The sequence below is a fragment of the Lepus europaeus genome, chromosome 7, assembly GCF_033115175.1.
Source record: "Lepus europaeus isolate LE1 chromosome 7, mLepTim1.pri, whole genome shotgun sequence".
NCBI lineage: Eukaryota > Metazoa > Chordata > Mammalia > Lagomorpha > Leporidae > Lepus > Lepus europaeus.
The window spans coordinates 19,576,677-19,588,440 of NC_084833.1; positions in this window are offsets into that span (position 1 = coordinate 19,576,677).

The following is an 11,764-nucleotide window of genomic DNA, read 5'->3' on the forward strand; positions in this document are numbered from 1 at the left end:
CAGAAGGAGACATGGGCCGAGGGCCATCTTCCCAGCCCGGCAGGTCCCACGTCACTGTCCTGCTCCCACCGTTTGGACCAAGGGCAGAAGTGCACGGGTAACCATTTCCAGGTGGGGATCAGAGCAAGGAGGCCCCACCTCCTTCCAGCCTCAGCTCCCCCCCGCTGCACCCCCACTGTCTGGCGTCTGCTCACTGGCATAGGTTCCCGTGACCTTGATCTCTGAGCGTCAGCCTCAGCCAGCTCCCGGGCAGAGCATCCACCCCCGTGCCTTACACGCCGATGCCGGCTGCTGCCAAGTCGCCCAGTCTCAGCTCCGGACCTGTAGGCCGTCCCACGTCACGAACCAGGGTGCTGCCCTTTGGAGAAGGCAGCAGTCACCAGAAGCTGCAGGGGGCAACGCCGAGGGGCCTCCTGGGGGGCCGTGAGGGGCTTCTGTGGAGGCACACAGCCCACCTGAGGCCCCAGCAGAGCTGGCAAACAAGTGCCCCAGCCCCGTCCCTCCTCCCTCTGCTCTCTGGTTGGTGGAGACCAACCAGGCTCTGAGGGCAGGGGAGCCTGTGGGTGCTGGGTGCTGCCAGGCAGTCTGGAGCTTGGCTCCTGGCGCTAAGCAGGAGGTCGGTAAACATTGCTGCCCCCTTGTGCACAGCCAGTTCCCGCCCTGGGCCTCCTCCGCGTGTGCGCATCTGGGGCTGGGACGCAGCAGGACTGTGGATCTGACAGGTGAGAGTTTGAACCCTGAGTCTCCAGCCCCCTGGCTATGTGACCTTCTGTGCGTGCCTCAGCTTCCTCGCCTGCAAAATGGGAACAAGAAGCCCCTGCCTCAGACATGGGAGGCGCTTGCCCCAGAGCGCACGCTCAGTGAATCCATTTAATTCCTGCCCAGCTCTGTCTGCCGCTTCTCTCTGGGTGGTCCCGCAGAACCTCGGGCCAGTCTCTGCCTCCCATCCCAACCTCTCTAACTCCTCCTCCATGCTGCCCTCAGAGTGTTCTTCCTAAAACCCTGGGCGGGTTCTGTCACAGCCTGTCTGACACCGGGCAGGAATGCTACATGCCCGGAGAAGAGTTGGGTCCTTCGTGTAGAATCAGTCCCTAAGCCTTTCTTGGTCTCCTGGCCCAAGTGGCACTGGTCTGCTCACTGTCCCCAAACAGCCTTCAGGCCCCCAGCACTGGCCCCTCCGTCTGGACACCCCATCCCTGACTGAGCCCACACGGGGCTCAGAGGCTGCCGTCACCGTGCCCATGTGTTCTGGCCCACGGCACGGCACTCACGCTTCCACGCGGCGCTCCCTCCACTTTGCCTTGGAGCAGGGGCAGGGGCGCAGGTGTGTCCTTCAGCAGTCTCTGTGGCTTCCACCGCAGCTCTGCAATGTCCCCAGGCACTGCTGGACCTGGGCAAAGACCCACTGAGTGTGCAGGTGATCTGCGATGGTGTCTCCCGGACACTCTGATGGAATCCCGAGGCAGGTTCACGCGATTTTTTAAAATTGTTTTTAAAGACTTATTTCTTTATTTGAAAGGTGGAGTTACAGAGAGAGAGAGAGAGAGAGAGAGAGAGAGAGAGAGAGAGAGAGGTGTTCCATCCACTGGTTCACTCCTCAAATGGTCGCCATGGCTGGAGTTGGACCACTCCAAAGCCAGAAGCCAGGAGCTTCTTCCAGGTCTCCCATGTGGGTGCAGAGGCCCAAGCATTCAGGCCATATTTTGCTGCTTTCCCAGGCCATAGCAGAGAGCTGGATTGATAGCGGAGCAGCTAGGACTCGAACCGGTGCCCCTATGGGATGCTGGCTCTGCAGGTGGCGGCTTAACCAGCTACAGCGCCAGCCCCGGCAGGCTCATGTTATAAAGAACAGGGCCCATTTAGCTCCCAGCTCTGGCAATTCTAGGGCACAACATTGGCATCAGCGTGGCGGGAGGCAGCAGCGGGTGAGAGAGGAGAGGTCACACCACCCAACAGGAAGCCACCGGGAGGGGGAGGGGCCGAGCTTGCAATCACCCTTTTGAAAGAACAAACTCAGGGTCCCATGTGAACTCCCTTCATCCCTTCCAGGGGCAGCGTGCCCCGTGACGCGAGGACTTCCCACCAGGCCCTGCCTCGTACAGCTGCCTCCACCTCTCACACGGTTGCGCTGGGGCCAAGCTTCCAGCATGTGTGCCCAGGTGACCTGTGTGCACCCACGTGGCTGAGGCGGGTGCGGTGTGAGGAGGCCCACAGCCTGCGGGGAGCCTGCATGGCCAGCGACACAACCCCTGGGGCGAGCACAATGGCATCTCAGACCGTCTCAGGCACCCAGGGCCACAGAGGAGACGCTTAGAGCTATTTATATCCTGCCTGTCCCCGGATGGCCTCCTCACACTGCCTCCTCCCTGTGGCTGTCACCCACCAACCGCATCTGTGCACCCACAGAGCCTCGGAAAGGGGGTGCGGATGGCCTGGCCAGGCAGCCTGGCTGACCCAGGGAACCTAGGAGGTCTGAGGATCCAAAGCTCCCCTGCCGCTGGGCCCCCAGCCCTCGCTGTCTCAGTCGGCAGACAGATGGATGGACGCTTTGCGGGGAGGGGCGGGGCAGCCCAGGGGGTCTCATGCTGGGCAAGGTCACAAATCAAAACCTTCCATTCTCATCAAGGGTAAGTTTGGGGAGAAGGTTGCTGGCTCCGGCGGGAACGGGTAGAGGGGTGGAAGGAGTCAGGATAGAAGTGATTTTTCACTTACATTTTAAATTATGAATTAGAGAGAGAGAGAGAGAGAGAGAGCGAGCTGATTCACTCCCCCAAGCACCTGCATTGGCTGGGGCTGAGCCAGGCAAGGCAGGAGCCCAGAACTCCATCTGAGTCTCCCATGGGGGTGGCAGGGACCCAAGTACTTGGGTGATCTCGGCTGCCTTCCAGGGTCTACACCGGCAGAAAGCTGGGCTCAGGAGTTGGAGGCAGGAATGGAACCCAGGAACTCGGATATGGGGCACAGGGGTCTTAGCCACTAGGCTTCTGGAAGTTGTTTTCAAAAGTGGGATTCTGGCACTGAGATTGTTCAAGCCTCAAAATATACAACAGCCACTGGCAAAGAGGCTGGAGGATGAATTCATTCATTCGTCTGTTCGTTCATTCATTCATGGGCTAGCGTACTGTGCCCTGAGGTTCCCGCATGGCTGACTCCTCAGCATTGAGCCCCTGTCCAACTGCTCCCTCCTCCACGAGGCCGCCTGACTGCCCCCTACTGGCGGAGCTCTGACACTGCCGCATCTTTGCGTCTTCTTGCTACCACAGCCCTTTCTGGAAACAGCTCTGGTCGATTGTGCCTACCAAAGGTAGGTAGTAGATGCCAAGAGGAGGTTCAGTGTCTGACAATCTGACAGCTCAGGCGAGGGGCTTACCCACGGCTCCACGGCCTGGCACACGCCCCACAGGCAGAAATTCTCAGCTAAGAACAAGCAGGAGCCGCGAGGACTCCGTACCGGCTGAGGGGCTCGGGAAAGGCCTTTCGGCTGCAGGTTAAACCACGATGCTCCAGGGGTGGGCAGTGGGAGCCCCTGACGGGACCTGGGCAGGGCAGTGACTCAGAGTGGGGCCGGGGGAGGGTACGCCGGCCACAGGGTGTCATTGTGACAGAGCTGGCGGAGCGGGTGGCTGAGGTACGGAGCCTGGGCTGATCAGCTTGGGTCTCGCTCCAGCCCTGCCCCTGGTCCTGCAGACTGAGGGGGCTGTATGGCTTTGCTCGCGGCTGCTGGAGCTCACTCTGCCTGCGCTAGGGACGCCAGGGACTCACAGCACCTGGGAGCAGCCCTCCACTGTGACTGTAAAGACGCTGGGGAATTGACACCCCAGCTCCCTAGGGTGTTTCCAAGCTGCCCAGAGGGAGCAAGCTCCCGTCTGCACAAGGAGGACTTGTTTGAAACACACTCTACCGGCTGCCCCCGGCTCCCCATCTCCCTCACTCCCCTACTGGTCTGGAGTCGCACTTGTACTTGAATCCTCTTCTTGAGGTTGGGGTTTTGGAAGAACTGCAATAAGACAAAGGTCTAACTATGTGGTCTTTGGTAAATTATGTCACCGCTCTATGCCTCAGTTTCTGTATCTGTGAAATGGGGATGCAGGGATAAATCCTCCCTCAACGAGCCACCACAATGCGTCCAGGTGCTCACCAGCAAGAAGTCAGTGTCTCACAGCAGCGAGTTCGGAGCAGATGTCTGGCAGGATTGCTTCAAAGCAAACGAGGGGCATGAGGGGACGAGGCGGGTGGCTGTGAGCAGGAGCGGGGGTGGGCTTTCGGCTGGTGCAGGTCAACCCTGACCTAGAGGTCTCCCAGGAGAGGGTCTGGGTCTCCCTAATGACTCGGTGGTTCCATGGGTGATGGGTGAGGAGCAAGAGCCGCCCGATCTAGGCTGGGCCGTGTGCTGGAGCCGGGTCTGAGATGGAGGTGTGAGACGATGGTGGAGGAAAGGCCGAAGCCTGAGAAAGCCCAGCACCGCAGAGGCAGAGGTGCCCGGGCGCCAGGCCGGTGGGCTCCCAGCCCCGCCTCACCACGCTGGGATTGGGAGAGTTTGCTTTTCAATGTTTTTGTTTTTAAAGATTTATTGCTTGATTGGAAAGGCAGAGTTACAGAGAGAGAGGCAGAGAGAGAGAGAGGTCTTCCGTCTGCTGGTGCACCCCCAAAATGGATGCAATGGCTGGGGTTGGGCAGGCCGAAGCCAGGAGCCAGGAGCTTCCTCTGGGTCTCCCATGTGGGTGCAGGGGCTCAAGCACTTGGGCCATCTTCTACTGCTTTCCCAGGCCACAGCAGAGAGCTGGATCAGAATTGGAGCAGCCAGAACTCGAATCAGCACCCATATGGGATGCCGGCACTGCAGGTGGCAGCTTTACTCACTACACCAGCACACTGGCCCCTGCTTTTTAGTTTTTTTTGTTGTTGTTTTTTAAAGATTTATTTATTTACTTGAAAGTCAGAGTTACACAGAGAGAGAAGGAAAGACAGAGAGAGAGAGAGAGAGAGAGAGAGAGAGAGACAAAGAGAGAGAGAAAAAAAGAGAGAAAGAGGGAGGGAGAGAGAGAGGAGAGAGAGAGGGAGAGAGAGAGAAGAGAAGAGAAGAGAAGAGAAGAGAAGAGAAGAGAAGAGAAGAGAAGAGAAGAGAAGAGAAGAGAAGAGGGGGAGAGAGGGAGTCAGGGGAGGAGGAGCTGAGTAGGTAAGAAGTGCAGCTGAGAAGACTCGGGTCGGCCTCAAGGAGAGACGGCGCCAAACAGATGGGCCAGGGAGCGGGCTCCGTGCACACGCTCTGGGGCCACAGGTGGTTTGTGGAAGCCCTCAGCGGGCTGTGTGGCATTGGCTGCACCGATATTTGAAGAGCACACAGAGCAGAACAGAATAAAAGAGTGGGAAATGGGCCAGCGTAGGTGTGGGCACGCACGGCCAGGAGAAGCATGGGTGTGGTTTCCTGTGTGCACGTGAGGAGGACAGGGGTGGATCTCAAACTGTGGCTCCTCGCTCAAGACACGGAGAGACCACACAGCGCCCCCGCACCCAGTGTGGTTCTACTCCTTCACCACCTCCCTCTTACTCTGTGTGCCGGCAGCCAGGACCTACTGAGCTGCTTCCTTGGAGCCCACTGCGGTGGGAGGGGCAGCGCGGCGCTCTCGGGGCTGGGGGCTGGGCATTAGCGCAGGGCGGGGCTTTAGCCTAGCAGGTGAGATGTTGGGAACACCCCCACCCCCACCGAAGGGCAGTGCCTGGAAGTGGCACCTGCTGCTGGCTCCTGAGTCCAGCTTCCTTCTAATGCACACCCTGGGGGCCAGCAGCTGCGCTGGCTCAGGTAGCTGGGTTCTTGCCACCCACAGGGGAGACCTGGATTGGGTTCCTGGCTCCCAGCCTCAGCCTAGCTCAGCCCCAGCTGTTGTAATAGTGAACTGGCAGATGGGAGAGCTCTCTCTATCTCTCTCAAATAAATACAGATAGATAGGTGATAGAGATAGACGATGGGTAGATGGATACAGATAGACAAAATTAGACGGCAATGGAAGCTTCTCGCTCCTTGGTGCACTCGCCCTGTTGAGAACCTGCCTCCCCAGGTGCCTGCCTCCCCAGGGAGGGATAGCAGCCCTGGCCACATACCCTCCCCCACCTGCCCCAGCTTAGCTCAGCCACGCTCAAACTCTCCTCCCACACCCCCCAGGAGGTCGGTAATGCTTGAAGCAGTCTACTCCATTTCAGGGCCATTTGGGGCTCAGCCCCTGTAACCCACACTCTGGCAAGAGCGCCCCACTCCGGCTGCAGGCACTGCCCGGATTCCACAAGAACACGCAAGGAGACCAGGAGGCCGAAATCGGCCAAGGAGAGGAGATTCTGACCGTCCCTGAAACGATCGAGATTGGCCGAGTCCACGGAAGACCCAGGAGCACCGGACTAGGGCGTGGCGTGGCCCAAGCCCTCCCCACAGTCAAGTGGCTCCTAATGAAACCCCTGCCCCCCCTTCCACAGGCTGCCCGGCCCCGCTGATCAGTGTGCCAGCAGCCCCCAGCCAGGGAGTCTGTGTGGAGGGGAGCGAGCTCCCGTGAGCAACGGTAAGCAACGCCTTCCCCGCAGTGGCCGCCCAAGCTTTGCTGTAGACGCAAAAATTGCGCTGGCCAAACCTGGAGAGCGCGTTATTCTGCTCTGCTGATCTCTGACCCAAAACTTTCCTCCCAGGCGGCGTTCCGGGGCCAAAATCAGCATGAAGACAGAGAACTGGAGTCAGGGAAAGGCAGCCACTCTTAGATTAAAAAAAAATTAATGACTCAAGGAGCGAGCTGGAGCAGGCGGAGGGGCCTGCGCGGTAGACTCCCACCCGGCACGCTCGGGTCCTTTTTGTTTGACCCCCAAGGTCAGTGTCAGCACAAACATGCGTGATGCGGCTCCTAACGCCAAGCTGCGGAAGATAACAGGGTGGGGGGCCCTCGGCCTCTTTTTCCGCCTGTTCCTGGCCCACAGTTCATAGGCCAGAGAGCCCAGCGAAGGGACGCGAGGGGGACAGCAAGAATTGCTCCCCGGCACCGGCTGGCGATCCCCCTGGGCAGGAGGGGAGAGCGGAGACAAAGGGGCAGAGGGGGCATGGCAGCCATCTTCTGGGGGGCGGGGCTGGGGAAGGTGGGCAGGTGGCTGCTGTTTCCTGTCACTCCTCGCCACCCTCTAGATCGTGAGCTCAGCCTGGGATGCCCCTTGGCGAGGTGAGGCCAGGGACAGGCTCCCTGGCACTCGGGGCTGGGCACCTCCCAAGGTCAGCTGCCTGGCCATTTCAGACCGCTGCTGGGCCTCTGTGGCTTGTGCCTGGGAATCTGGCACTACCTCCAGCATCTTGCAGCTGGCTCGCACTCTCCCTGGGCAGCCCTGGTGGTGACCTGGCCTCCTGTGGGGCTTTTCTCTCTGTGTGGCACGGACACCCAGCTGCCCCAGGCCATGGTAGCCACATCTGCTGGAACAGGCTCCTAGCCTCTGAGGATCCTGACACGGGGTCCACAGCTCAAATGGTGTCAGGAAAAGCCCTTCACTGCCCCTTAGGAGTGGGGATGCTGGCACAGCCTTTGTTCCCCAGGGACCCCGCCCCTGCACCCCTCTCCACTCCCCAGGGACCCCGCCCCTGCACCCCTCTCCACTACCCAGGGACCCTGCCCCTGCACCCCTCTCCACTACCCAGGGACCCCGCCCCTGCACCCCTCTCCACTCCCTTCGTCTGGTTGCGGAGCCCAGGCACCAGTGAGCCGCTCCTCTGCACCTCCCTCTGTGAGCTGTGCTGCTGGCAGTCAGCCTCAGCCTCGTTGTGTCGCTGTCCACGGCCTCTGTGTCTCCCAGGCCCATGTGCAGTGCACATCTCTATCGGCACGGGGGGATAAAGCACATGCCATCTGTGCAGGTGGGACCTTGGTCACGTTACAGTGACTCTGTGCACTGCTTACCTCATCTGTAAAATGGGCAGATGAGCTCTGGGGCCTTCACAGGTCCTGTTCACAGGACCACCCTCCGAGCCGTGCGCTTGGACCCTCTCTATCCCCTCCTCTGAGCTCAGCGCAGCTCTGCCTCCCCCGTGTCTTCTCTCTTCTCACCCCCAAGCTCTTGTCTACACCTGGGATAAATCTGTCCCGCTGGTCTTGGCAACCGTGGCCTTAATTGTGTGTGTGTGTGTGTGCCTGACACATTGCTCTATGGGATCGGCTCAGGACAGCAGCCAGTCTGCATTAGGCTGGCCATGGCCCCAAGGCAGAATGGGAGCCCAGAGCTGTGCTGAGCTGGGGGACACAGGGAGCCTGCCCTGTCCTCCTGCTGCCCTCCTGGCACGTGGCACACGGGGGCTGGGGGACCCACCCTTGTCCCCTACAGCCCCTCGTAGGGGTGCTGGTGGGAGAGGCCATCGACCAGCTGCACAGGAGCCTGGAGACTGCTTCCCCACCCCTGACTGTGCGGCCCAAGACCCTGGAGTGCCACACCGGGGCACACAGCAGACTTGAGAATCCTACCCAGGCCTCTTGACTCCCCCAGTCAATGCTCTGCCTGCTGGCCCACCTAGTCCTGCCCTCGGGCACCTCCAGCTGAAATGCTTCCTCTTGTCTCCTACCTGGATTAGCCAGTCGTGTTTCACGGCTCTCTGCCATCCGAGGCATCCACAATGTGGGGGGCGTTTTTTTGGGCACCAGATCAGGGGAGTTCCGGCCCTGGGCCTTTCTGCTTCTTGCCCCGAGTCCTTGAGCAAGTCATTTCGTGTGTGGGAGCTTCAGCTTCCGCATCTGTAAAATGGGGATGATCCCACTTGTGTCTCCCTCCCAGGCCTGGGGTGAGCTCAGCGTTGGCTGTGACTGTCCGCAGGTGGAGTGCTGAGGGAGGTCTCAGACGGCTGGGCAGTGCGTGCACTGCTCAAGAGAGCCTGGCAGGTGAGCGAGTGGGGCTGAGCTGCAGCCGGGGATCGCTCCCAAGCTGGGTGCCCTTGGAGCCACGTCTGCCCCCGGAAGGGGCGGTTCTCTAACTCAGCCAGCCAGAGTGGCATCCTGTCTGAATTCATGTGCAGCCCTCTGTGTCCTGAGTGTGATCTCAGGGCCCCAGGGCGGGATTCCAAACCACGTCTCTCGTGTGGGGTCCACACGGCCTGAATCCCACCACTCAAGCTTCCCCTCAGGTCCTGCGGTGTTCCAGAAATTCCACCGAGGGGCCCGTGCTGTGGTGCAGTGTAGTGGAATGAGAAGGCCATGCCAAGATGGCCGCTGACAACAGAGCCTGCCTGGCAACAGGCTGTGATTGGTTAGGGCATAAACCACCCCTTGACCGGATTGGCTGCCTTGGCTATTTAAGCTGTGGTACCAACTGAAATAAACAAGTCTGTGGGCTGCTCGCCTCTGGCCTGCTTTCACCCGACTCCTGGGGTCTGTGTGGTGACTTCACGCCTCTTGCCCATACCGTGCTCCTCCTCTCAGAACGAATCCACAACAACAGTGCAGCAGGTTAAAGCCCCAGTTTGCGGTGCTAGAATCCCATCTGTGTGCCGGTTCAAGTCCTGGCTGCCCCATTTCTGATCCAGCTCTCTGCTAAGGCCTGGGAAAGCAGTAGAAGATGGCTCAAGTGCTTGGGCCCCTGCACCTGTGTGGAGACCTGGAAGAATCCCTTAGCTCCTGGTTTCGGATCGGCGCAGCTCCATCTTTTGCAACTATCTGGGGAGTGAACCAGCGGATGGAAGACCTCTCTCTCTCTCTCTCTCTCTAACTCTGCCTTTCAAATAAATAAATAAATCTTAAAAAAAAAAAAGAAAAAGAAATTCCATTAAAAAAGAAGCACCCTCAGGAACAGGAACAGTAAAAGTGTGAACCCTTAGCACTGGTTTTCGTGATGGTCATTAGCATTATTTTAAACCTTGAGTGGGTGGGGCTTGATCCAGCTGAAGGCAAGATCCACCCTCAGGACTGGGGGGGGGGGGGGGCGGAGGGGGAGAAGGGCGCCACGGAGTGGGCGGGGCAGGTACAGGCACAGTTTTCTGCCGCTGCGATTTTGCCAGGGTCACTTGGGCGGACAGAATGAACCTAGCCGACTGGGGCCTCAGCAGCGGCAGGTGCAATAGCGTCATGACACCCAGGGGGTGGGGGGCATCGTGGAGCCCGGGAGAAAGCTGCTCTCCCAGGAGCCGCTCCATGGAGGGGAGTGAGGGGCACTGCTGGGAAAGACCTCTTTGGGGTGGAAGCTTCGGAGCCAAACTTTGAGTGCCAAGAAAGATGCGGCCGCCGGAAGAAAGAATCCCAGGCAGAGCGCAGAGCAAGCGCGAAGGCCGTGCGGTAGGGCCAAGACGCTTTGCCTGGGGTGCAGGAGCCTGGAGAGAAATGGCGGTGCAGGTGCCAGGTGGGGTGCACGGGAAGTGCCGGGCCTGGTCGCACAGCGCCTTCACCACACACGCTCTGGGGTGCTGTCGGCCACTCCGCTCATCCCTGCGGCTGGCAGAGCCTGTTCTTGTGCCCCCACTGCCTTTGTCCCATGGCTCAGGGGTTCAGGCTGCTCGGTCCAAGCCACGGGTGGGCAGACGCTTCACGAAGGACCACAGGGTAAGTATGAGCTCTGGACTTTGACAGCCATGGGGCCCCTGGCACGCTGACCGGACGAAGGTCGCCCCCTGGAGGTGAAGCTCGGCCTTAAGAAAAACTCCCCCCTGCATGGCCGGGCACTCACATGCAGTGTGACAGCAGCCGTAGATCACGTAGTAACCAACGGCCATAGCTGTGTTCCAATAAAACTTTATTTACGCCAGTTTGTCAACCCCTGAACCAGGTGGGAGAAGGGGAGGGGGCATTGCAAGTGAGTACCAACCGACCAACCAGAGAAGAGCAAATCCCGGAGAAGGCGGCCTCCCCTCCCCCTGCCCCCAGCCTCTCCCTCCGCTCTCATGGATTCAAACTCCAGCTCTCCAAGCATCCGCTTAGGGGTGACAATGCTCCCAGCAGGAGCAACGGGGTGACCGCACCACACACTCTCGGCCTTTCTCAGCTGCTAGGTGGACCTGGCCGCAGAGTGGAGTCGAGAGCTGAGCTGGCCCCAAGGCCTGCAAGCATCTCTTAAGGTCCACAGGCTTGGGGCCGGCGCTGTGGCTTAGCAGGTAAAACCGCTACCTACTGTGCCGGCATCTCATATGGGCGCCGGTTCAAGTCCCAGCTGCTCCACTTCCAATCTAGTCTTTGCTGTGGCCTGGGAAAGCAGTAGAAGATGGCGCAAGGCCTTGGGCCCCTGCACCTGTGTGGGAGACCTGGAAGAAGCTCCTGGCTCCTGGCTTTGGATCAGTGCAGCTCTGGCCATTTCGGCCAATTGGGGAGTGAAACAGCGGAAGAAAGACTCTCTCTCTCTCTCTCTCTCCCTCCCCCCCCCCTCTGCCTCTCAAATAAATAAATAAATAAATAAAAGTTTTTTTTTAAAAAAAAGAAAAAGAAAAATGTTCACAGGCTAGCGTCTCCGGGATGTGCCCGGTTTCCTCTGTGTAACCCACCCGCGGTCTTTCTGCTCTCCGGCAGGTGCGAGGAAGTGGAGGAGAGACAGAAGGTGGGAAGGAGGGGAGAGAGCCCCTCGCCCAGCTCTGCCAGCTCCCTCAGGAACCTTCTGCCTCTGGCAGATGCTATGGCTTCACACAAAGAAACGGATCATCGCCTTCTACCTGAAGCTGGGGTCATCACCCTTGTGTTCCACAGAGGCACAGGGGAGGCTGCATTTTGTGTCGTGTGCATTTGGGATCATCCCAGCAAAAGAGAACCAGGAGCGTTCCCCTCCATTCCTTTCGCAAACAGAG